We start from the raw sequence: 24,498 nt of genomic DNA on the forward strand, positions 1-24,498 counted from the left end.
GGTTTCCTTGGAGCCTGCATAAACTGACTTACCAATCCAACAGCATAGCTCAAATCTGGCCTGGTAATAGTCATATAAATCAAACTTCCTACTATGCGTCTGTACATAGTAGGGTCTTCTAGAAGCTCACCTGCATCTGTGCTCAGCTTCACATTTTGCTCCAAAGGAACTGAAATAGGCTTACAGCCTGTCATCCCATATTTGGACAGCATGTCCAATCCATACTGCCTCTGCAAGAGCTGTATCCCACTTGGTGATCTAATCACCTCAATGCCCAAGAAATAACGCAGCTCTCCCAAATCCTTCATCTCAAACTTCTGCTTCAATAGCATTTTCACATGAAGGATATCTTCATCACTGTCACCTGTCATAATCAAATCATCAACATAAATGACAAGTAGCATAATACCTTTCTCTGTTTTTCTCACATAAAGTGAGAAATCTGCCTTGGAAATCTGAAAGCCAATAGTGACAAGATACTGTCCTATCTTGTCAGACCATGCTCTAGGTGCTTGCTTCAAGCCATACAAGGCTTTCTTCAACCTGCAAACAAACTCAGGATGAACAGCATGCACATAACCTGGTGGCTGCTCCATATAGACCTCTTCTTGCAAATCACCATGCAAGAAGGCATTCTTTACATCCATCTGATGTAAAGACCATCCCTTTGATGCAGCCATAGCAATGACTGCTCTTACGGTTGCCATCCTTGCAACCGGACTAAATGTTTCTTCATAGTCAATGCCATATGTTTGTGCATACCCCTTGACTACTAATCTTGCCTTGTATCTGTTCACAGAACCATCTGCATTGTGCTTCACCTTATAAACCCACTTACAGCCAATTGCATTCTTACCTTTAGGCAAAGGTACTAACTCCCATGTAGCATTTGCTTCCAAGGCATCCATTTCTTCATCCATGGCTTTCTCCCATTTTTCTTTTCCCATGGCTTCCTCAAAAGAAGTGGGTTCTGGTTCCTGTATCATTTTAACCATATATGCATAGTGAATGGCTGTAAATCCATCATATTTCAGCCTATCCACAGGATACCTAGCTCTCGTAGACCTGCGCAAAGTAGGTTCACTCCCAGGTGCTCTCAAAACATCCCTGGTCTTCCTTACTCCAGGTGTAACAATAGAAGGAATACCCAACTCATCATCAATGCTCTGTTCTGAGCCACTGGATTCACCATCCACATAAGAGTGACCTGCATTCACATCAAACATGGGCTGATCAACCTTCTCTTTTCCTTTTCGTGATACCTGCATACCACTATCTGCATTGCTTTGAGAAGATTCTCCTGATCTCAATCTGCCTGTCCATGGCGAAGAATGTGAACCACTGCTAGAGGACGCTCCAGGTCCACTAATATTTTGTGACTGCTGCTGTGAATTCTGTGTAGCATTACCATTTTGTGCATCTTCATCATCAATCACATTTACTGGTTTATACCAGCTACTCATCTCATCAAAAACAACATCTCTGCTCACTGTAAACTTACGAGTAGAAGGGTTATAGCATCTATACCCTTTTTGTTGCAGAGAGTAACCAATAAAGATGCACTTCTCAGCTTTTGGATCCAACTTGGATCTCAGCTCATCTGGCACATGTACATAGGCAATGCAACCAAAAATTTTCAAATGAGAAATATCTGGTTTCCTACCAGTATACCTCTCCTCTGGAGTCATTCCATGTATTGCTGCAGTGGGAGTCCTGTTCATTATGTAGACTGCTGTAGCAACTGCTTCAGCCCAATAAAAATCTGGCAAGTCTTTTTCATTGAGCATGGCACGAGATACCTCTCCAATATGCCTGTTTTTCCTTTCTGCAATTCCATTTTGTTGTGGGGTATAACTGCATGAATATTGCTGCTTTATGCCATGCTCCTGCAAGAACTTTGCAAACTCATTTGAGAGGTACTCTCCCCCTCCATCTGACCTTAGGCATTTTATCTGCAAGCCTGTTTCTTTTTCAACCATAGCTTTAAGAGTTTTGAAATGCCCAAAAACTTCACTTTTCTTTTTCATAAAATACACCCAAACTTTTCTGCTATAGTCATCAATAAAACTGACAAAATAATGACAGCCTCCAAGAGATGCAGCTTTAGTTGTCCACACATCAGAGTGAATTAATTCCAATGGCTTCTCACTCTCTTGAACATGTCTAGGAAATGGTTTCCTTGCCTGTTTTCCAAACTGACAGGCTTCACATACCTTATGCATTTCTGCAACCTTGAATTTGGGCAATCCTGCAACAATATTTTGGGCCTGCATTGATTTAAGTCGCTGTACATTAACATGACCAATGCGTTTATGCCAGATATCAATATCTGCAACTACACCGGTCCCATGTGCAAACATTGCTGCACTCAATTCAGACATGTCTGCATCCAATGTAAACATTCTGCCCTTCTTCTTTCCTTTTGCTATCAAGCGACCTTTATTTTTCATATCCTCAACAAAGCATCCATGAGGATTAAATCTGACCTGCAAGCCCTGTTCAACCATTTGACCAACTGAAACCAGATTCTTGGTGATATTCGGGACATGAAATACATCGGACAGGTATTTCTTTTTCCCACCCTGCATAGACAAGGGAATTTTTCCAATCTGCACAATAGGATGTGCAGTATCATCACCAGTCTCCACAAATCCTGGTTTTTCCATTTTCCTTGCATCCTCCATCCATTCTGCATGACCTGTCATGTGGTTTGATGCACCTGAGTCAACATACCATACATCATTGCTTTCTTCTGCACTTGTCATAGAATTGTTCATGTGCTGCACCATGAACAAATGCTCATTTCTGTCATCACCCTGTCTACTAGAAGATGCATAATTCCCTTGTTGCAGTTTTCCATTCATGATGTCATTCTGCTTTTTATAGCAGTCTTTAGCCATATGACCCATTTTACCACAGTAGTAGCATTCAACATTACTGTTTGCATTTTGGCCTCTTTGCCATCCACCACGACCTCTTTGGCTCCCCCTGCCTCTAGAGTTACCATGTCCTCCTCCATAGGACTGGTTTTCTTGAGTTTGCTGCATATTCTGATTTCTGCCACGGCCTCCAAATCGGCCTCCTCTACCTCTGCCTCTACCTCTTCCAGCATTTGAGTAGAAGACAGCTTCTTTTGAAGTTCCTCCTGAAGAAGATGCACCACCATTTCTCTGTTCCTCAGAAATTAGAAGAGCAATCAACTCCTCAAAATCAGGAAATCTTTCACGAACTGAAATGGATGTCCGAAACTGTTCATAATCCTTTCCTAGACCATTCAAGGTCACGGAAACTAAATCATCATCTTCCACTGGCGACCCAATGGAAGCAAGTGCATCTGCAATCTTCTTCACCTTCATGTGGTAGTCGTTGATGCTCATACTTTCTCTTTGCACATTATGCAACTCTTGCTTGAGCTGCATTTTCCTGGCTTGCGTATTTGTGCTATACATTTTTGACAAAGTATCCCATGCCTCCTTTGGCGTACTTGCATCCTGAATATGCACAATCATAGAGTCTGAAATACTGATAGACAGCCAATACATAACTTTCCTGGCTCTCTCATGCCATGTTTTAAATGCTTGCATTTGTTGTTGATTGGGAACATCAGGAAGAACTGGTTCTTCTTCATTTCCTGCAACAAATTCCCAATATCCTTTTCCCATAAGGAAATTCGTCATTCTAAACTTCCATGCCTGGAAGTTGTTCTTGTCAAGCTTTTCAGTGACAATCTGTGAAAGAGAATCAGACGCCATTACAGAATACTGCAAAAAATTCTGTCACTGCAAAAAACACAGCTTCACCCTCACAAGGGCAAATCTGCAAAACTGGCGAAAGTGGTATTTGACCACACAGTCACTTCCTAGTGACGATTTTGCATAAACAGGAACCAAGGATGATTCTGAAACTCCCAATGTCTCTGCGCACAAGCATACGATGCAATTTCTACAGTAACTTTTCACCGACCTGTAGAACAGTGGTCGCACAGCATAAAACTGAGCCTTTTCTTGAGTGCGTGCAGAAAACTTCCGTCTGCAAAACAGGCCCCGAAATGGCCTCAAATCAAAAAAACAAGGTCGCCAAGGGCTAAAGCCCTCTCCCGCAGCATATACTGCCCTCTTGCTTCACCGCGAAGGGCGTCTCAACCTGAGACAATGCACTCCTGCAATTTCCGGCTGTGCTACCTGCAGAGATCTGCTCCCAAAACAGGAAATGAAAGCAACACTGCTCCTCTTACCAGACCACCGCAAGCTTGGCTTGCTTTCTTGAGCTCCTTACCACGAACAAGGCTCTGATACCATGTCAAGATTGTGGGAGAGAAGGAAGGAGTCTCGCTTGAAGCTTTCTTGCTTGCACAATGGGGGAAGACACACAAGGGTGGAGGCTGAAAACAGTTTTCCTCTTCTTAGTTGTGTAAACCAAAAGAACTCAAGTACAAAGAAAATAGAAGAACCCTAGATATGGGTCTCAAACCAAACTCAACTAACTAAGGTGGCATACTAACTGAACCACGAACTAGAGTAGATAAGGATAGCTATAATGTAGCTATTATTCATGGGCGGTGTACCAACAGCGTCTGCAACTGACAAGTCGGTGACATAAATATACAACGGTCACCCTGGCGTATCACGAGTGGAGCTCGATATCTCAACAGGACTTGGGGTAGGCCTACAACAAAATCCATACTGATGAATTCCCATTTCATTTGGGGAATGTGAAGCGGTTGCAGTTTCCTTGGCATCATGACATGTTCGGCTTTGATACGTTGGCAAGACAAACACTCAGTGACATATTTGAGAACGTCACCTTTGAGCCTCTCCCAATGGTAGCTCTTCCTAACTACATTAAGATTCTTAGCATAGCCAGGATGTCTTGCGAAAGGAGAATCATGAGCTTCCCACATTATCTTCTGCTTAAGTGGCTGGCTTGCTGGTATACACAGCCTTGTTCTATAGTAGACAAGTCCACTATTAATGGAAAATTCCTGATACTTAGCCTGCAACTTTTGATTTCGATCCTTGATAGAGATCTCCTTTAGCATTGATTGGTAGGCCAAATCATGGCATGCTTCCTCTCTAGCTAACTCAAGTATAGGGTTGTTTGGCATAGATACTTTTGTAGCTAGAGATCTAGCCGGTGATGGATTCTGCAAGATTAGGGAATTTAGGAATGCCTTGCGACTAAGTGCATTGGCAACTACATTCTCTTTCCCTGGTCGGTACTTGATTTCAAAGTCATATTCCTCCAACACTTCAATCCACCGACGTTGCCTCATGTTGAGCTCTTCAGGGTAAAGATCCATTTGAGACTCTTATGGTCGGTTACCAGAGCAAACTTGTTACCCAATAGGTACTGTCTCCAAAGCTTTAGAGCATGGATGACAATTAGCAATTCCAGATCATGCGTAGCATAATTCCTTTCATGACTCTTCAATTTCCTTGAAGAGTATGCTACTGGATGACCTTCCTGCATAAATACACACCCCAGGGAAAGAATGCTAGCATTAGTTACTACCTCTAACTCCTTATTGAGGTCTGTAAGTTTTAGAATAGGTGCTGATACCAAACTTTGCTTCAATCTGTCGAAGCTATTTTGTTCGTCAGTTGACCATGCAATGGAAGTCTGCTTCTTCAGTAAATCCGTCAGAGGTGCTGCAATCAAAGCATAGTTTTTGATGAAGACCCTATACCATCCTGTCAATCCAAGAAAACTACGTATCTCTTTGATGGATGCTGGTGTTGGCCACTCAAGCACATCTCTGACCTTGGCTGGGTCCACTGAGATTCCTTTTGCTGATACTATGAATCCCAGATATTCAATTTGACGCTTGAAGAATGCACACTTCTTCATTTTAGCATACAGCTTATGTGACCTCATTGCCTCAAGGACAATCCGAAGTTGAGGTTCATGATCTTCTTCCTGTTTAGAATAGACTAAAGTGTCATCGAAGAAGACAAGTACGAAATCATCAAGATATGGCCTAAAGATATCCTGCATTAATGTTGAGAAACACGGATCTAGAGCATGGCAATGCAAAGCTATGGAGGATGGTAGATGAATAACAAACTCATATTGACATTACAAGCACTAACTGACAAGAAGACAATGACTAACAAACTGACAATAAGTAAGAGATTAACTGAAGAAGATAAAACATCATCATGCCATTGCATTCATATGATATTCTGTTGTTGTACAATTGATGTACCAAGTACATTGTTATATAGGAAATGGGATGTAGCACTTTATGTCACTGTGCTTATGGGATTCAGACTGCCTGCATATCCTTGATCCTGAGGCACCATACAAAGAGGCTGTTTGAGTGTGATTGTTGAATCTCAACACCCCTCCTCAATCACAACTAGGAAGGCACAAAGTGTGCAGAGGCTGTAATGAGAACAAACACCTGTAAAGTGTGGGCACACCATAAACATGGCAAAGCACCAGAGGCTGTCGCAGAAAAAAGCTAAGTGTGGGTGCCACAAACATGGTGGTCATCCAGAGGCTGTAACAGGGGCCTCACAAAGTGTACAGGGACTGTAGTGCCAAGTTACATAAGGAGTTTACAAAGCTTATGGCAGGAAACATTAGGGCAAGGAAAATACAAGGCTATTAAAACAGTCTATCAGAATTATGAGAGTACAAGGACTGATGAGTCTTGTCCTTCCGATCCTGGTGGTCTTCATCTTCATCTTCCTTTGCTTCATTTTCTTCTTCTTCTTTGACTGCGACTAGATAGGCCTTTTGGGATCTCTTTCTTGCGTGGCAGAACTTCTCGGTGTGTCCGGTCCTTTTGCAGAAGTCACAAAAGAGCTGATCTTTCTTGCCTTTGTACCTATTGCCAACATATAATGCATGCTCATCTCTAGAGGTACTTGGTTCTTCTTTGGTTTTTAGCTTCTTTTCTTCTTCTAACAGTGATGCCTGGATATCAACAAGTTCAGGATTTGGCATGTTGATTAAAGTTGTTGATACGTTATTATATTCAGGAGGCAAGCTCTTAAGTAGAACACCGATGCAAACATCTTCATCCATTTTAATGTTGATTCCTGCAAGTTGGGTTAGGAGTCCTTCCATGTAATTAAGATGTGTGGCAAGTGATGTGCTGGACTTCATTTCAAGCCTGAAGAACTCAATCAGGAGACCATACTTTGATGATTTAGATTGTGCACCGAACAGGGTGTCAAGTCTTTTCCATGTATCCTGTGAGGTCTCACAGTTATCCACATGATGAATATAACTGTCGTCTAGTTCCAATTTGATAATGGCCTGGGCTCTGTCATCATTCTTTTGCCAAGTAGTTGCAAGGTCCGCATCCCGCGGTTTCTTCTCTTTGCCATTTGTGATGGCCCAGAGACCCTTCTTCATCAGAATGAGCTTGATGCGGGTTTGCCAAGTGTGGAATCCGACTCCTTTGAATCGAGCATTTGGCGAGTCTTTGCCCATGTTGGATTTACGGGAACAGTAGCAAATCAACTTCAGACTTTATTAGATTTGAGCAACAGAAGAATTGATTGAGAGACACAAGTGCTAAAAAGCACTAACTGAGTGTCAATGAATACCAAATCTGCAAAAGTCTTTTTCTCCAAGTGATCTTCCCCTTCTTGATTTGATGCTGATGTCGTCTCGTTGAACTTGACCTTCACTTTGAATCTTCTGCTTGCTAGCTTGGAAGGCAAATCTTGCTGGGAACTTCAGTGACATAGTGGATCAGAGTGGTAGGGCCTTCAGTGAGCTTGGAGGAGTGAGAAATTGAAAAAAAAATGAAGCTTTCAAGGTTTTGGCTATGGCTGACTTTTAGGGTTTCTGAGGCAGCCCTGGTTTTTTACAGATTGTGGGAGCTGTGGTTGACCATTTTCAAAACTTTTTTTATGAAAATGTAGCTCTCATGATGCTCTACCAAAGCCCCATAGCAATCGACCAGATCACGTCGCGTGCAGGCGGGCAGAATCGAAAATCAGAGACGGGCATAGATTTCGGCCAGATCTGTCGATTTCTTCAATGCCGTCGTGTATGGACTCCAATGTCGTCGTGTATGGTGCCACGCTGCAGCGCCTTGAGGTGTAGAACAATCCCCCAGAAGGAATCGAAAGCTGATTCAGCTTCTATGATGAGATTGGAGTGCTCAAAGGTGGGCAGGTCAAATCTGGCTATGGTGGACCAAAAAACAGAGATTAAGAATTTGAGCAATGCTGAGCTGTGGTTAGGGTAATGTTGAGTTCTGAGTTGACACAGAGGAGCTATGGAAGCATAGGAATACTTTCCCAGAAGGAGTCACAGCAAGATATGACCTGTGGACAGAGATCCAGGAGCTTGAAGCAGGCAGGGTGCAGGGTGGCTATGGCTGCCAAGCAGTCCAAGATGAGAATGAAGTTGAAGATGAAGTCATGTACCCAAGCTGAGCTACCTAGAGTTGAAGAGGGACTGAGAGAGAGCAGAGGAGAGCTTAGCCATGCTCAACCTGCTCTGATACCATGTTGAGAAACACGGATCTAGAGCATGGCAATGCAAAGCTATGGAGGATGGTAGATGAAGAACAAACTCATATTGACATTACAAGCACTAACTGACAAGAAGACAATGACTAACAAACTGACAATAAGTAAGAGATTAACTGAAGAAGATAAAACATCATCATGCCATTGCATTCATATGATATTCTGTTGTTGTACAATTGATGTACCAAGTACATTGTTATATAGGAAATGGGATGTAGCACTTTATGTCACTGTGCTTATGGGATTCAGACTGCCTGCATATCCTTGATCCTGAGGCACCATACAAAGAGGCTGTTTGAGTGTGATTGCTGAATCTCAACAATTAACCTATTGAAGGTGGCAGGTGCATTCGTAAGCCCGAATGACATAACTAGGAACTCAAAGTGCCCATATCTTGTATTGGAGGCCGTCTTTGGGATATCTTCTTCCTTGATCCTTATCTGATAGTAACCTGACCTGAGATCGATTTTGGAGAAGATCTTCACACCTTGAAGACGATCAAGAAGCTCATCTATTCTAGGAATATGATACTTATTCTTGACTATTGATTGATTCAACCCTCGGTAATCAATACATTGTCGAAGTGTCCCATCTTTCTTTTTCTGGAATAGTACTAGAGCTCTCTACTATGAATTGCTAGGCTGGATGTAGCCCTGATCTAATAGTTGCTTGACTTGTTCATTTAGCTCAATTGCTTCTGGTATGGACATTCTATAAGGTCTCTTTGCAATTGGTGCATCTCCAAATACTAACCTAATCTCATGATCCACTTCTCTTTGAGGCGAAAGTTTAGTCAACTCTTCAGGGAATACGTCCGCGTATTCCTTTAGCCAAGAAGGTCCTTCATGAGACTCTTACTTTTGATCTAATTTGTTGAGTTTGATCAAGTAAACAGGTAATCCTTTTCTGACTCCTTTTATGATCCGATATACTTTGGCCAATTGGATTCTTGGCACTCCTGCCTCACCTTGAGTTGTGACTAATTCCCTTTCAGAGTTTCGAAAGGAAACTTCACCCTTTCCACAGTGAATGTGGGCGTCGTTAGGTTTAAGCCAATCCATTCCGAGTAGACATTCATGGATACCTAAATTCATGGCTCTGAATTTGACCGAAGTCTTCTTTCCTCTCAGAAAGAATTCCACCTTAGCAGTTTGCCTAGTACAAGTAACCTCACGACCATTTGCCAATTCCACAAGCAGGGTAGGTGCTTCTACTGTGGTTATTCTTAATCTTTTTGCACATGCTGGTGAGATAAAGGAATGTGTATTGCCACAATGTCTTGAAACCTTTACCTTGATAGTCCGACGGTGTTTGAATCACCGAGAACTGGCGATTTGGCCCTATCTTGTGTAAGCGGCATGGATTGTCGCTCTTTCAAATTCTGCTTCCATGGTCGGATCTTCCTTTTCTTCTTCTTCGCACATTTGCCTATTGGCAATGCAAGCAGTTCTTCCTCTTCCTCGGGTAGCGGCTCCTTGACCATGGCCTGTTCCTTGGAAAGGCGCTTGGTGATGTCCTCCACCAAGCTTGGGACATTGCCTCTTGAAGTGACCGGGTTTGTTGCAGTGAAAACAACGGAGGTTTCGGCCATTACTTTGAGTAGGAACAAAGTTGTTGACGTTATTCATCCTTGCTTTCTTTCTTTGTCCCTGATTATGACCTTGAACTCTCTTCATTTGAGGTCTGAATGCTCCTCTGTTCGGGTCATTATAAGACCAAGTTTTGTTACCCCTTGGTCTAGCTTGCACCTCCTGAATTATAGGCACCGCTCGAATGAGTGCATCCTGAAGATCTGATGGATGCATAGATTCGAGACGGGTATTTACTGGTGGATTTAAACCCGCACAAAATTTGGACACCTGCTGTGTCATGTCCATCTGTGGTGCTTACTTTAAAAGTGAGACGAATTTAGAGTAGTATGCGTCAAGAGTGAGTCCTAGCCGTTTTAGCTCGTAGAACTCATTCATTTTCTGCGTGCGATATGCAGGTGGTAAGTATCTTCCCTGCACGGCTTTCTTCAGCTTCTCCCAGGTAACGGATCCCTCTGCAATCCCTTGATCCCTGCACCATTGCTTCCACCAAAGTTTGGCTTCACCGATGAGTTTTAACTTGGCGAGCATAGCCTGAGTGGCGGGTGCAGTACCAGCTGCTTCGAAGTAATCCTCCATGGATTCAATCCAAATTTCAGCATCAGCTTGGATGAATCTGCCTCTCCTGTCAAACTCGGGTGGCTTGATCTGCTTGAGAAGGAACTTCTTCTCCTGGATCACAACAGTACTTGATGTAGGAGGCGAATTAGGAACCTGTACCTGGGGTTGTGCCTGAATAAAGGTTTTCTTAACATTATTATACAATAATTGACGTTAGCTTATATTACAATTTTAATTCAGCTATCTCGTAAACAATGTAGCTACTTAACTTTTTATCAACTCTCATGCACAGCCAGATATTGATAAAAAGAAGTCTTTATTTGTATTTGTATGGGCATAGCCCTTTCGAATACAATGTTTCATGCGATGATAAGCCAATTGTTACATTTAGTTTGGGGAGAACAACGTTGTATTGCATTTATCTACAGGAACTGTGTAATAGTAAGGTTTTGGGTCATGGATCTTCAGGAATCGATATGTCATTGGAAGTTCAGGATATCCTTTCCATTGGAATCCATACTTCTCATGGTGGCCCAACACTTTAATCCTGTCAGCGGGAATTACACAGGTTACTTCCTCATATACATACGAGTTCATCTCAACCCTTCGACCTCGAATACGTAAAGTCGAATTTACGTGAGCTTCCACAAAACAGCTTCACGACTTTCAGGTCTTCCAACCACTTGATTCTCTTTAGGTTGGTCTGTAGATAAGCAAACCGGTGGGCGGCTATATAGTATATTCCTGAAGCACCCATCCATCTTCGTTCCATGTACAAAGGTGATGGATTATAAATCTGCTCCAGGATGTTCATCATCCTAATTCTTTGTCTATAAAGCGGAGAATGCATTGCAGTCATAAACATGACTCGAAATACCAAGAACTTGTTCCACGCTTTGTAATTCTGCAAGACAACATTGAAGGTAAGGAAATGTTTGGATAGCAGCATTTGCTTTGCTTCATTTTATTATAATTTCATAAAACAACTCCGTTGTTGGTCGGCTCTGATACCAACTGTAACGTGTCCACTAGTATCATCCAGGACACATCTTAGTAGTCCATCGGAAAGGATGTCTAGAAAGCTCCGCCCAGCACACCCATGGAATGTTATGGTATTTGCGATCTAGGGCTTTCCGCGTGCGTCTGCCTTGTAGTGGAAGCATTCTGGCTGTTCCCACTTAGGATCGACCAGAATTAGGGTTTTCCTGATTGGTCATTTCCTAATAGCAACTAGCGTCGGACCCAAGCGAACTACTTTACGTAGAAACGCCAGGTCCGAAGCGGATTCACGCTGCACTTGGTTCAAGGAGAATGGAAAACAAGAGGGATGTAAAGCTCAACCTCTCTGCCATAAGGCATAGTCCCATTCCGTTCCCCTAAAACAGTGTAAATCGGGTAAGACATAACTCTAGGTCAATGCTTTCGTTGTTTGTGTCCTTTGATGATCATCTCGCTGTTCTTCGAGATTTGAGAAAAGTTCCTGGCCAATCGGGACCACCCAACCGTAGGATGGACCCATGGCCCATCCTCCGCACTTTCCTCAGTTTGTTTTAGTTATGTAATTATCTAACACATTAGTTGGACATGTAACAATCAGCTTCTTTAATTAATCCGTTAAGCACTGGTTCCTTCACATAATCTTATTACGTGACATAGAAAAAAAATATCAGACAAGTTCTTTATTAACATATCATCATATTTATCTTTGAAATACAAGGAGTTCCGCCCGTAGGCTTGTCCACAATCCGCCCGAAGGCTATCCAGCAATCCACATGGATCACTATTCCAAGTTTCCGCCTATAGACTAGTATGCGGGCCTTGAGATCCAATCCCGAGTCACGTTAGCCTCTTGTGCAGGACCCGGAAGGCGAGGGATTTACAGCCAGAGCCCCCCCTGGCACCCAAGCGTCCTCCTGCTCCAAGTAGAGCTCAACGGAGAGACCTCTCGTGGTGGGTTTGGTCCACATTCCCGGCGCGGTCAACAACCCCCTTGGTTAGGGTCAGGCAAGCAGTCGGGGGTAACTGAAGCTGCCTCTCCCTTCAGGCCTTCAACCTGAAGTATAGATATTCATTTAATTTGTAATTCATAAATCAAACAGTGCTCTAAAATCTCTAGCAAGCACAAACATTTTCATTGATCGATTTTGTTATTGGCAATTGCTAAGGAAGGAATCTTTCCTTTTGAATGCATCTAGCACTCGATTCGAGGTGTCTTGCAACTTGGCAAGATCCCTTATATTCTGGGTTAGGGCGTACCCTATTAACCCAACTTGGTCAAACCCTAAAGTTCATTGGATACTTCAGTTTCTGGTTTTTTTTATAAAAACCTTCCTTACTTAGAAGGATATCAAAGTATACATCCTCTTGCAAGATAACTTGAGTAAGGATCTGCCATCCTTGTTGCGGAAATTTAACCTTTCTTATTGTGAATCAATCACAAGACCATATGACTTCGTACTTGCCGCGCAAGTCCTGCATCGTACTATGCGATAATGGAGTTACGAAACAGTTCGTTTCAGTTTCTTTAAGCTGACGTTTGTCAGACATAGGGTTTCCTAGCTTTATTATTTTCTTTTAAGAAACTCAGGGATAAACCCTAGTTCTTTTTTTTCGGTTACAATTTACTGACCCTATATTCAGGGAATGTGGACAAATATTTAAGGTATAGATGTTTCTTGGAATTTTAATTCATTCCCAATGAATATTTCGCAACATTTTAATTTGGTTAACTCTAGAAAGTAATTTCGAGATTACTTCTGTATGATTTGTTATCTACGTGTCAATTGACTTTTCAATCTTATACTTCATCGATTTGAGGCTAGGTTAAATCCAACTAATCTTCCCTTTTCTTTGCGAACAAACTCATGCTAAATAAGCAATCTTTCCCTTGCTAAATTATGCAGTTAGCAATGATAACTTCCTAGAGTTTAAGCATCGCAAGAATCCTTTCATGATTTGCACTTTCCATGATGATTTGTTGTAAAAAGGAATAGGGGTTAATAGTGCAAGATGCAGTTTTATACCTTCTAGGCTTAACCGAAGTATACTACTTTAGTGGGTAAATAATCTTGCTCATAATTCGTTTCAATGCATAATGCTACTTGAAGAAAAATTATGTTTATACTTTATTTATTTTGCATGTTCCATTAAACTAAATTCCTTCGTCGTGAATAACTAGGACAAAATATATCTTATCCCCAACAAATCATCTTGCACAATTGAACTAAAACCGATATAAAATTAAGTAGGAAAAACCTGGGTTTGGGGTGAGATATCCACATGGATATCGGGAGATGACCCTCCCGCAACTACTCCTTGGACTTGTCAAGATTGTGGGAGAGAAGGAAGGAGTCTCACTTGAAGCTTTCTTGCTTGCACAATGGGGGAAGACACACAAGGGTGGAGGCTGAAAACAGTTTTCCTCTTCTTAGTTGTGTAAGCCAAAAGAACTCTAGTACAAAGAAATAGAAGAACCCTAGATATGGATCTCAAAACCAAACTCAACTAACTAAGGTGGCATACTAACTGAGCCACGAACTAGAGTAGATAAGGATAGCTATCATGTAGCTATTATTCAGGGGCGGTGTACCAACCGCATCTGCAACTGACAAGTCGGTGACATAAATACACAACGGTCACCCTGGCGTATCACGAGTGGAGCTCGATATCTCAACACTCCCCCTCGAGCTCAATCCCAATTCCTGCACACCAAGCAGGTCTCTGAACTTGCGCAGCTTCTCTGCGCCCAATGCCTTCGTGAATATGTCAGCTACCTGATCCTCTGTGCTGACATAAACTAGATCAATAAGACCTAGTAAAACCCTCTCTCGCACATAGTGATAATGCACCTCAATGTGCTTTGTTCTAGCATGATAGACTGGGTTATTTGCCAAGTGTATACTACTCATGTTGTCACAATAAATGACAACTGGCCCATCTGTAGACTGATGCATATCATAAAGTAGCTTATGCAACCAAGCTACCTCACATGCAGCCATTGCTGCACCCCTGTACTCAGCCTCTGTGCTCGACAAGGCAACTGTAGGCTGTTTCTTGCTGCTCCAAGTGACTGCAGCACTCCCAAAAGAGAACACATATCCACTGGTAGATCGTCTATCAGAAATGCTACCAGCCCAATCAGCATTAGTGTATCCATGCAACTGTATCTGAACCCCAGTCTCATAAAATAGTCCATACTGCAATGTGGACTTCACATACCTGAGTATGCGTCTAGCCGCATCCAAATGTGGTTTCCTTGGAGCCTGCATAAACTGACTTACCAATCCAACAGCATAGCTCAAATCTGGCCTGGTAATAGTCATATAAATCAAACTTCCTACTATGCGTCTGTACATAGTAGGGTCTTCTAGAAGCTCACCTGTATCTGTGCTCAGCTTCACATTATGCTCCAAAGGAACTGAAATAGGCTTACACCCTGTCATCCCATATTTGGACAGCATGTCCAATCCATACTGCCTCTGCAAGAGCTGTATCCCACTTGGTGATCTAATCACCTCAATGCCCAAGAAATAACGCAGCTCTCCCAAATCCTTCATCTCAAACTTCTGCTTCAATAGCATTTTCACATGAAGGATATCTTCATCACTGTCACCTGTCATAATCAAATCATCAACATAAATGACAAGTAGCATAATACCTTTCTCTGTTTTCCTCACATAAAGTGAGAAATCTGCCTTGGAAATCTGAAAGCCAATAGTGACAAGATACTGTCCTATCTTGTCAGACCATGCTCTAGGTGCTTGCTTCAAGCCATACAAAGCTTTCTTCAACCTGCAAACAAACTCAGGATGAACAGCATGCACATAACCTGGTGGCTGCTCCATATAGACCTCTTCTTGCAAATCACCATGCAAGAAGGCATTCTTTACATCCATCTGATGTAAAGACCATCCCTTTGATGCAGCCATAGCAATGACTGCTCTTACAGTTGCCATCCTTGCAACTGGACTGAATGTTTCTTCATAGTCAATGCCATATGTTCGTGCATACCCCTTGACTACTAATCTTGCCTTGTATCTGTTCACAGAACCATCAGCATTGTGCTTCACCTTATAAACCCACTTACAGCCAATTGCATTCTTACCTTTAGGCAAAGGTACCAATTCCCATGTAGTGTTTGCTTCCAAGGCATCCATTTCTTCATCCATGGCTTTCTCCCATTTTTCTTTTCCCATGGCTTGCTCAAAAGAAGTGGGTTCTGGTTCCTGTATCACCTTGACCATATATGCATAGTGAATGGCTGTAAATCCATCGTATTTCAGCCTATCCACAGGATACCTAACTCTGGTAGACCTGCGCAAAGTAGGTTCACTCCCAGGTGCTCTCAAAACATCCCTGGTCTTCCTTACTCTAGGTGTAACAATAGAAGGAATACCCAACTCATCATCAATGCTCTGTTCTGAGCCACTGGATTCACCATCCACATAAGAGTGACCTGCATTCACATCAAACATGGGCTGATCTACCTTCTCTTTTCCTTTTCGTGATACCTGCATACCACTATTTGCGATGCCTTCAGAAGATTCTCCTGATCTCAATCTGCCTGTCCATGGCGAAGAATGTGAACCACTACTAGAGGATGCTCCAGGTCCACTAATATTTTGTGACTGCTGCTGTGAATTCTGTGCAGCATTACCATTTTGTGCATCTACATCATCAATCACATTTACTGGTTTATACCAGCTACTCATCTCATCAAAAACAACATCTCTGCTCACTGTAAACTTACGAGTAGAAGGGTTATAACATCTATACCCTTTTTGCTGTAGAGAGTAACCAATAAAGATGCACTTCTCAGCTTTTGGATCCAACTTGGATCTCAACTCATCTGGCACATGTACATAGGCAATGCAACCAAAAATTTTCAAATGAGAAATATCTGGTTTCCTACCAGTATACCTCTCCTCTGGAGTCACCCCATGTATTGCTGCAGTGGGAGTCCTGCTCATTATATAGACTGCTGTAGCAACTGCTTCAGCCCAATAAAAATCTGGCAGGTCTTTTTCATTAAGCATGGCACGAGATACCTCTCCAATATGCCTGTTTTTTCTTTCTGCAATTCCATTTTGCTGTGGGGTATGACTGCATGAATATTGCTGCTTTATGCCATGCTCCTGCAGGAACCTTGCAAACTCATTTGAGAGGTACTCTCCCCCTCCATCTGACCTTAGGCATTTTACTTGCAGGCCTGTTTCTTTTTCAACCATAGCTTTAAGAGTTTTGAAATGCCCAAAAACTTCACTTTTCTTTTTCATAAAATACACCCAAACTTTTCTGCTATAGTCATCAATAAAACTGACAAAATAATGACAGCCTCCAAGAGATGCAGCTTTAGTTGTCCACACATCAGAGTGGATTAATTCCAATGGCTTCTTACTCTCTTGAACATGTCTAGGAAATGGTTTCCTTGCCTGTTTTCCAAACTGACAGGCTTCACATACCTTATGCATTTCTGCAACCTTGAATTTCGGCAAACCTGCAACAATATTTTGGGCCTGCATTGATTTAAGTCGTTGTACATTAACATGACCAATGCGTTTATGCCAGATATCAATATCTGCAACTACACCGGTCCCATGTGCAAACATTGCTGCACTCAATTCAGACATGTCTGCATCCAACGTAAACATTCTTCCCTTCTTCTTTCCTTTTGCTATCAAGCGACCTTTATTTTTCATATCCTCAACAAAGCATCCATGAGGATTAAATCTGACCTGCAAGCCCTGCTCAACCATTTGACCGACAGAAACCAGATTCTTGGTGATATTCGGGACATGAAATACATCGGACAGGTATTTCTTTTTCCCATCCTGCATAGACAAGGGAATTTTTCCAATCTGCACAATAGGATGTGCAGTATCATCACCAGTCTCCACAAATCCTGGTTTTTCCATTTTCCTTGCATCCTCCATCCATTCTGCATGACCTGTCATGTGGTTTGATGCACCTGAGTCAACATACCATACATCATTGCTTTCTTCTGCACTTGTCACAGAATTGTTCATGTGCTGCACCATGAACAAATGCTCATTTCTGTCAGCACCCTGTCTGCTAGAAGATGCATAATTCCCTTGTTGCAGTTTTCCATTCATGATGTCATTCTGCTTTTTATAGCAGTCTTTAGCCATATGACCCATTTTACCACAGTAGTAGCATTCAACATTACTGTTTGCATTTTGACCTCTTTGCCATCCACCACGACCTCTTTGGCTCCCCCTGCCTCTAAAGTTACCACGTCCTCCTCCATAGGACTGGTTTTCTTGAGTTTGCTGCATATTCTGATTTCTACCATGGCCTCCAAATCGGCCTCCTCTACCTCTGCCTCTACCTCTTCCAGCATTTGAGTAGAAGACAGCTTCTTTCGAAGTTCCTCCTGAAGAAGATGCACCACCATTTCTCTGTTCCTCAGAAATTAGAAGAGCAATCAACTCCTCAAAATCAGGAAGTCTTTCACGAACTGAAATGGATGTCCGAAACTGTGCATAATCCTTTCCTAGACCATTCAAGGTCACAAAAACTAAATCATCATCTTCCACTGGTGACCCAATAGAAGCAAGTGCATCTGCAATCTTCTTCACCTTCATATGGTAGTCGTTGATGCTCATATTTTCTCTTTGCACATTGTGCAACTCTTGCTTGAGCTGCATTTTCCTGGCTTGCGTATTTGTGCTATACATTTTTGACAAAGTATCCCATGCCTCCTTTGGCGTACTTGCATCCTGAATATGCACAATCATAGAGTTTGAAATGCTGATAGACAGCCAATACATAACTTTCCTGGCTCTCTCATGCCATGCTTTAAATGCTTGCATTTGCTGTTGATTGGGAACATCAGGAAGAACTGGTTCTTCTTCATTTCCTGCAACAAATTCCCAATATCCTTTTCCCATAAGGAAATTCGTCATTCTAAACTTCCATGCTTGGAAGTTGTTCTTGTCAAGCTTTTCAGTGACAATCTGTGAAAGAGAATCAGATGCCATTACAGAAGACTGCAAAAAATTCTGTCACTGCAAAAAACCACAGCTTTACCCTCACAAGGGAAAATCTGCAAAACTGGCGAAAGTGGTATTTGACCACACAGTCACTTCCTAGTGACGATTTTGCATCAACAGGCAATAGGGATGATTCTATAACTCCCAATGTCTCTGCGTACAAGCATACAAAGCAATTTTTACAGTAACTATTCACCGACCTGTAGAACGGTGACTGCACAGCATAAAACTGGGCCTTTTCCTGAGTGTGTGCAGAAAACTTCCGCCTCCAAAACAGGCCCCGAAATGGCCTCAAATCAAAAAAGCAAGGTCGCCAAGGGCTAAAGCCCTTTCCCGTAGCATATACTGCCCTCTTGCTTCACCGCGAAGGGCGTCTCAACCTGAGACAATGCACTCCTGCACTTTCCGGCTGTGCTACCTGCAGAGATCTGCTCCCGAAACAGAAAATGAAAGCAACACTGCTCCTCTTACCAGACCACCGCGAGCTTGGCTTGCTTTCTTGAGCTCCTTACCACGAACAAGGCTCTGATACCATGTCAAGATTGTGGGAGAGAAGGAAGGAGTCTCACTTGAAGCTTTCTTGCTTGCACAATGGGGAAAGACACACAAGGGTGGAGGCTGAAAACAATTTTCCTCTTCTTAGTTGTGTAAGCCAAAAGAACTCTAGTACAAAGAAATAGAAGAACCCTAGATATGGATCTCAAAACCAAACTCAACTAACTAAGGTGGCATACTAACTGAGCCACGAACTAGAGTAGATAAGGATAGCTATCATGTAGCTATTATTCAGGGGCGGTGTACCAACCGCATCTGCAACTGACAAGTCGGTGACATAAATACACAACGGTCACCCTGGCGTATCACGAGTGGAGCTCGATATCTCAACAGGACTTTCTTAGGAGGTATCGCAGTTGTAGCCCTTCGAACGTGGAAGCAGCTTTACACTTCCTTTCGATTCCACCATCGCTCCCTTGCACGTCAATACTCTTCTTCTCTTTTTCAAGTAGGGGAAAAACCAAGTCCCAAGGGTATTTTGGAGAGGCAAGGAACAGTTAAGGGTTTATCCACGAGGAGGGGTAATAAGACCTTTAAGGTCTTAGTTTCTTTGGGAGGGAAAGGTTTACAAAGCCTAAAGAAAAGGCCCTATAGGGGTATATACACGGGAAAAAGGGTGTGTGTGTGTGTGGTTCCAAAAGGCATAAGAAGAGGCCTTGGGAGAACTTTGGACACGGGAGTGAAAGGTATAGGAAGGGGGTCTTGGAGGGGTTTCAGGACACGGGGGGGGGGGGGGGGGGGGGGGGGGGGGGTTGGATGTGTGGACACGAGGGTGAAAGGGTAAAAGGGGAAAGGTGAAGGGTGAAAGGGGCTTATAGCACGGAGGGGGGGTGGGGGAAGGGTGTGTAAAAAGGGGACACGAGGGGGGAAATTGGGCTTTTGGAGGGTTCCAATGGGAAGGGGCTTTAAATCCCCAGAGATAAAATAGACTTGTGGTGGATCCAATAAGAAGGGGGCTTAGAGAAGCCCCCTTAGAAGCTTCTAAGAATCTTCTCGGATGGGTGCAAGACCACGTGGGAAAAAAAAGGGGGATTAATGACTATGTGGACGATAAAGATTTGGAAGGCCTTGATGGCGGCCATTAGGTGGGATGGTGGCAACAACTTCAGTGGCAGTTGGTGGCGTTTTGGTGATGGCAGCGGCGGCCTTGATCATAGCAAGCGGCAGCCACACAGCTTCTCAACACCCTCCCCCTCTCTCACGCGGGTCTACAACGCCTTTTGCAGCCTTCTTTTACGACGTCCTTTGCAGCTTGTCGCGGCCTTCCCTCCTTCCCTTTTGGCAGACGGCGTTTAGCATCGACTCCACCCCCTCTCTCGTTTAATGCTGGCGGCGTCTGATTTCACCCTGAAACTGGCGGCCTCATGGCTCATGGTTCCCCACCTTCCAGCTCCCATGGTGAAGGGTTTTATAGGGAGAGGAAGAGGTACCTCCCTCCCTCCACGCGCCATTTGCATGGCATTCACCTTCCTCCTTGGCATCCAGCGTGATGCTGAATCAACTACATTCGCTCATCCATGACCTCCTTCCCAAGCTTACGTGCCCGTGATTTACTCTCCCTCCTCTAGCACAACCTTCGGCTGGGGAGGAATAAAAAGATTAATTTTTTTTCCCATAAATTCTCTCAATTTCCTCTTGACCTCCTCCCAAGAGGAGGTCCACACGGAAATATGCGGTTACAATAAACCATAGTTTCGGTTCTACAAATGGAGATTATGATACATCGTGTTTTAAATTCGCACCGTCCGTGACCCAATGCCAGCTTTGTCTTTTGCCCAGGAATTCTCATGGCTTCATAATATATCTTTAGCAGAAATATTACAATGGATTTTTGGGGACACAATTGCCATCCTTAGACTTTTGAAGATATGGTTCAATAACAACATTACTGCCATGCAAACCGATTGCAGATAATACTTTTTCACTCTTTGTTTATAGCATTTTTTCTAGCTGATAATGGCTTCAGCTTCTATGCAAATCCTACATAAAGACAAACAAGCTTTTCAATTATCCTACAAAGCGCATGAAGTGTACAGATATGGGCATTCACTAAATGAATATCTAGGACTGGCTTAAACTGTGGATCCTTGTTGTGCCTAGAGGGAGCTCTATTCCAATTTCTTGAGCTCCACTCTTTGGCTGGGGACATGCAATATAGGCAAGGAGATATAGAGTTGGCTCCCTTTGATACATTGTATATACATTTAAGTGTCTTTAAGTCACCAGTTATGTGTCACTCAATCTTATAGTTCCCAAATCCTTCAACAAATAGCTCTTCTCCTGCTTGTTGTCTCTTAATAACATCAGATGTTGGTGTTCGATGAAAAACCCAATACAATTTATCAAAATCCTCTGTATCTATTTCGAATGCTCCTAGCCACCAGATGTTGTGTTTTGATTGAACATTAAATGACATTGAGTGATTGTAATGATATGATGAAAGTGCTCTATTCATCAAGGTAATAGAGACCCTCTCTAGTTTCGTACATTTTACAATCTCACTTTCATCAAGTTTAACCACAAATCTAGCCTCTCCTTGTGCCTCTTCTAGTGAACAAGTCATATAATTTAATCATTAAGCATTGTAGGGTGGGCAAGTCAAAAAAAAATTTGTTAAATTCATTGAATACAACTTCCTTTTTCTTGTCCTTGAAGCTAGCCTTGATATGGAAAGGCTCACCAAGAATATCCATTACCTTGTTATTCACTCTTTGTCTAATAGTTCTAATCACAGATAGCCTTGGAAGTATGCAATTACGTACTTTTCCTTGCTTCATATTTGATTGTAAAAGCTGAAAAAGTTGTATATAAGCATCTCGACTGATACCAATATTATCTAGTGTCTTTTGCACTAACTCAGTATCCAAAGAGAGATCCTTTATAAATGACTTCAAGCATTGTTTCTTTGCCTTTTTTAATTTTTTCTTCTCTAAAATATATTTTGAAACTATTGAAGGAAGAAGATGATAATAAAACTGAGATGCTTTGAAAGAATCTCTTTCACTTGCATTTAGTTGAAGAAGAGACCTAAACAAAATCAACATCACAAATCAATACAATTAATTATAAACAAAGTCATATTTCATATTTTTAAAGTGGAATAAAAATGTACCTTGCTCCTTGGATTCTTTTACTACAATCACCTCCTCCTCGGCTGAGACTCTCAATATTTCTAAGAGCCTTTTGTCGATTTTGAAGTCCTAAAATAGTTTGATTTCATTGATAAGATTTGATGCATTTCTCCAACAAATGAATCCTCTATTGATAGCCTTCTAGCTTCTGCAGTAACTCGTTGCTATGTTTTGATAAAAGATGGTTCTCCAATTTGAGGATATCCTTTTCTGCAACCAAGTTAAGTGTATAGCCCAGAAACCCATTATAACCATCCCCAATGAACCTCAACAATGAAGAGCTATTATAGAAAGGAGGAGTACTATTTTTGCTAGGATCTTTGGGATATAGGCTGCCATCTAACCAAAGATCAAGATTCTTCTTTCCTTCAAACCTGAGTATATGTTTCGTAGATTCTATAACGGTAATGGATTTTGTTCTCTTCCTTATTGGTTCATACTCACTATCCAACTCAATATGAAGATGATAGAGAGGCCTTTTACTAGAGCTACAAAGATCATTGGATGACTGATCCATAGCTAAGGATGCAATTAGAAGATTGGATTGAAAAAGTATGCGAATTAGAAACAAGAAGGAAAACGAAGAAGAAACTAGTAAGGATGGGAAAGAAAGAAGAGAGTGAGAATGGAGGGAAGTAATCAAACGTCGAACAAAATTCAAATTGAATATTAGTTCACTTTAATGAGGATGAGTAAGATCTTGATTATGACAATCTTTGTCACCTTTATGGTAGCCTAGATTTCTAGCTTTGATGTGACCATGAGAATATCGTGACAATGACTTATTAACAAATTTTTATATATTTACTTACCAAAATATAAAAGTTTTTAAAAATAAAAAATGATTTTATTTATTAAAATATTTTCTCTCTCTAGGATCACTTACAGGGCATTTTTGAGACCTCAAAACTCCCCTAATGGGTGATCTACATGAGGACATATATATGTAGTAGCATGAAGGTTTTGTTGCTAAAGGCAAAGAGACGATGGTCTGTAAGCTAAAACGGAGTTTGTACGGGCTGAAATAGGCACCGAGGGAATGGTATCATGATTTTAATACTTTCAAGAAGTCTCAGGGCTTTTAGAGAAGTCAAGTTGATCACTGCTCGTACACTAAGAAGGCAACAAATGATAGCCTTATTATCTTGGTTTTGTATGTTGATGACATGCTGATAGCTGGCAGGGATACTCATGCCTTGGATTCATTGAAGCAAAGTCTTCATGGGATCTTTGACATAAAGGATATTGGTGATGCCCATTACATTCTTGGGATGCAGATACTCTGAGATAGATCGAAGGGGTTACTCTATCTATCTCAGCAGGAGTATGTATCCAAGATTTTGCAACGTTTCAATATGGAGGGGGGGAAAGCAATCGGAGTTCCATTGCCTCCATATATGAAACTCATTGCAGAGGATAGTCCTACATTTGATGATGAAAATGATGAAATGGTCAAGATTCTGTATGCTTTAGCTGTTGGGAGTTTGATGTATCCTATGGTTGCTACACATCCAGACATTGCCTTTGCAGTGGGAGTGGTTAGCAAGTACATGGCAAACCCTGGCAAGAAGCATTGGGAAGCAGTGAAAGGTATTATGAGATACCTCAAGGGCACAAAGGATTGTGCATCTACTTTGATAAGAAGAAGACATCTGTCATTGGCTTTATGGATGCAAACAATGCTGGACATGTGGATTGTAGGAAGTCCACTATAGGGTATGTGTTTAACTTCACAGGGGGATCTGTCTCTTGGATATCCAGGCTGCAGAAGTGTGTTGCACTATCTACTAGAAAAGTAGAGTATGTGGTTACCACTGAGGCTTGTAAAGAAGCCTTGTGGCTGTCACATTTGGTTGCTGAGATTGAGATTACTAAGGTTCCTGTCCTCCATTGTGATAGTCAGAGTGCTATCATGTTAGCACGGAACCCTATCTTTCATGCAAAGACAAAACACATGCAGATGAAGTATCATTTCATTAGAGAGGTACTTGGACAGCAAGAGCATTGAGCTGGTCAAGGTGCACACTGATGATAACCATGCAGACCTTCTCACGAAAGGTCTTCTAGTAGAGAGGTTTGGCCCATTGCCGGAGATGATGGGTATTGGATAGGTATAGTCTCTTCAGCTTTGTACATACTTAGACTTGGTTGATTC

This window comes from Lygodium microphyllum, chromosome 18 (genome assembly GCF_053477565.2).
Source record: "Lygodium microphyllum isolate KBCC chromosome 18, Lygodium_microphyllum_v1.1.10, whole genome shotgun sequence".
In the NCBI taxonomy this organism is placed as follows: Eukaryota; Viridiplantae; Streptophyta; class Polypodiopsida; order Schizaeales; family Lygodiaceae; genus Lygodium; species Lygodium microphyllum.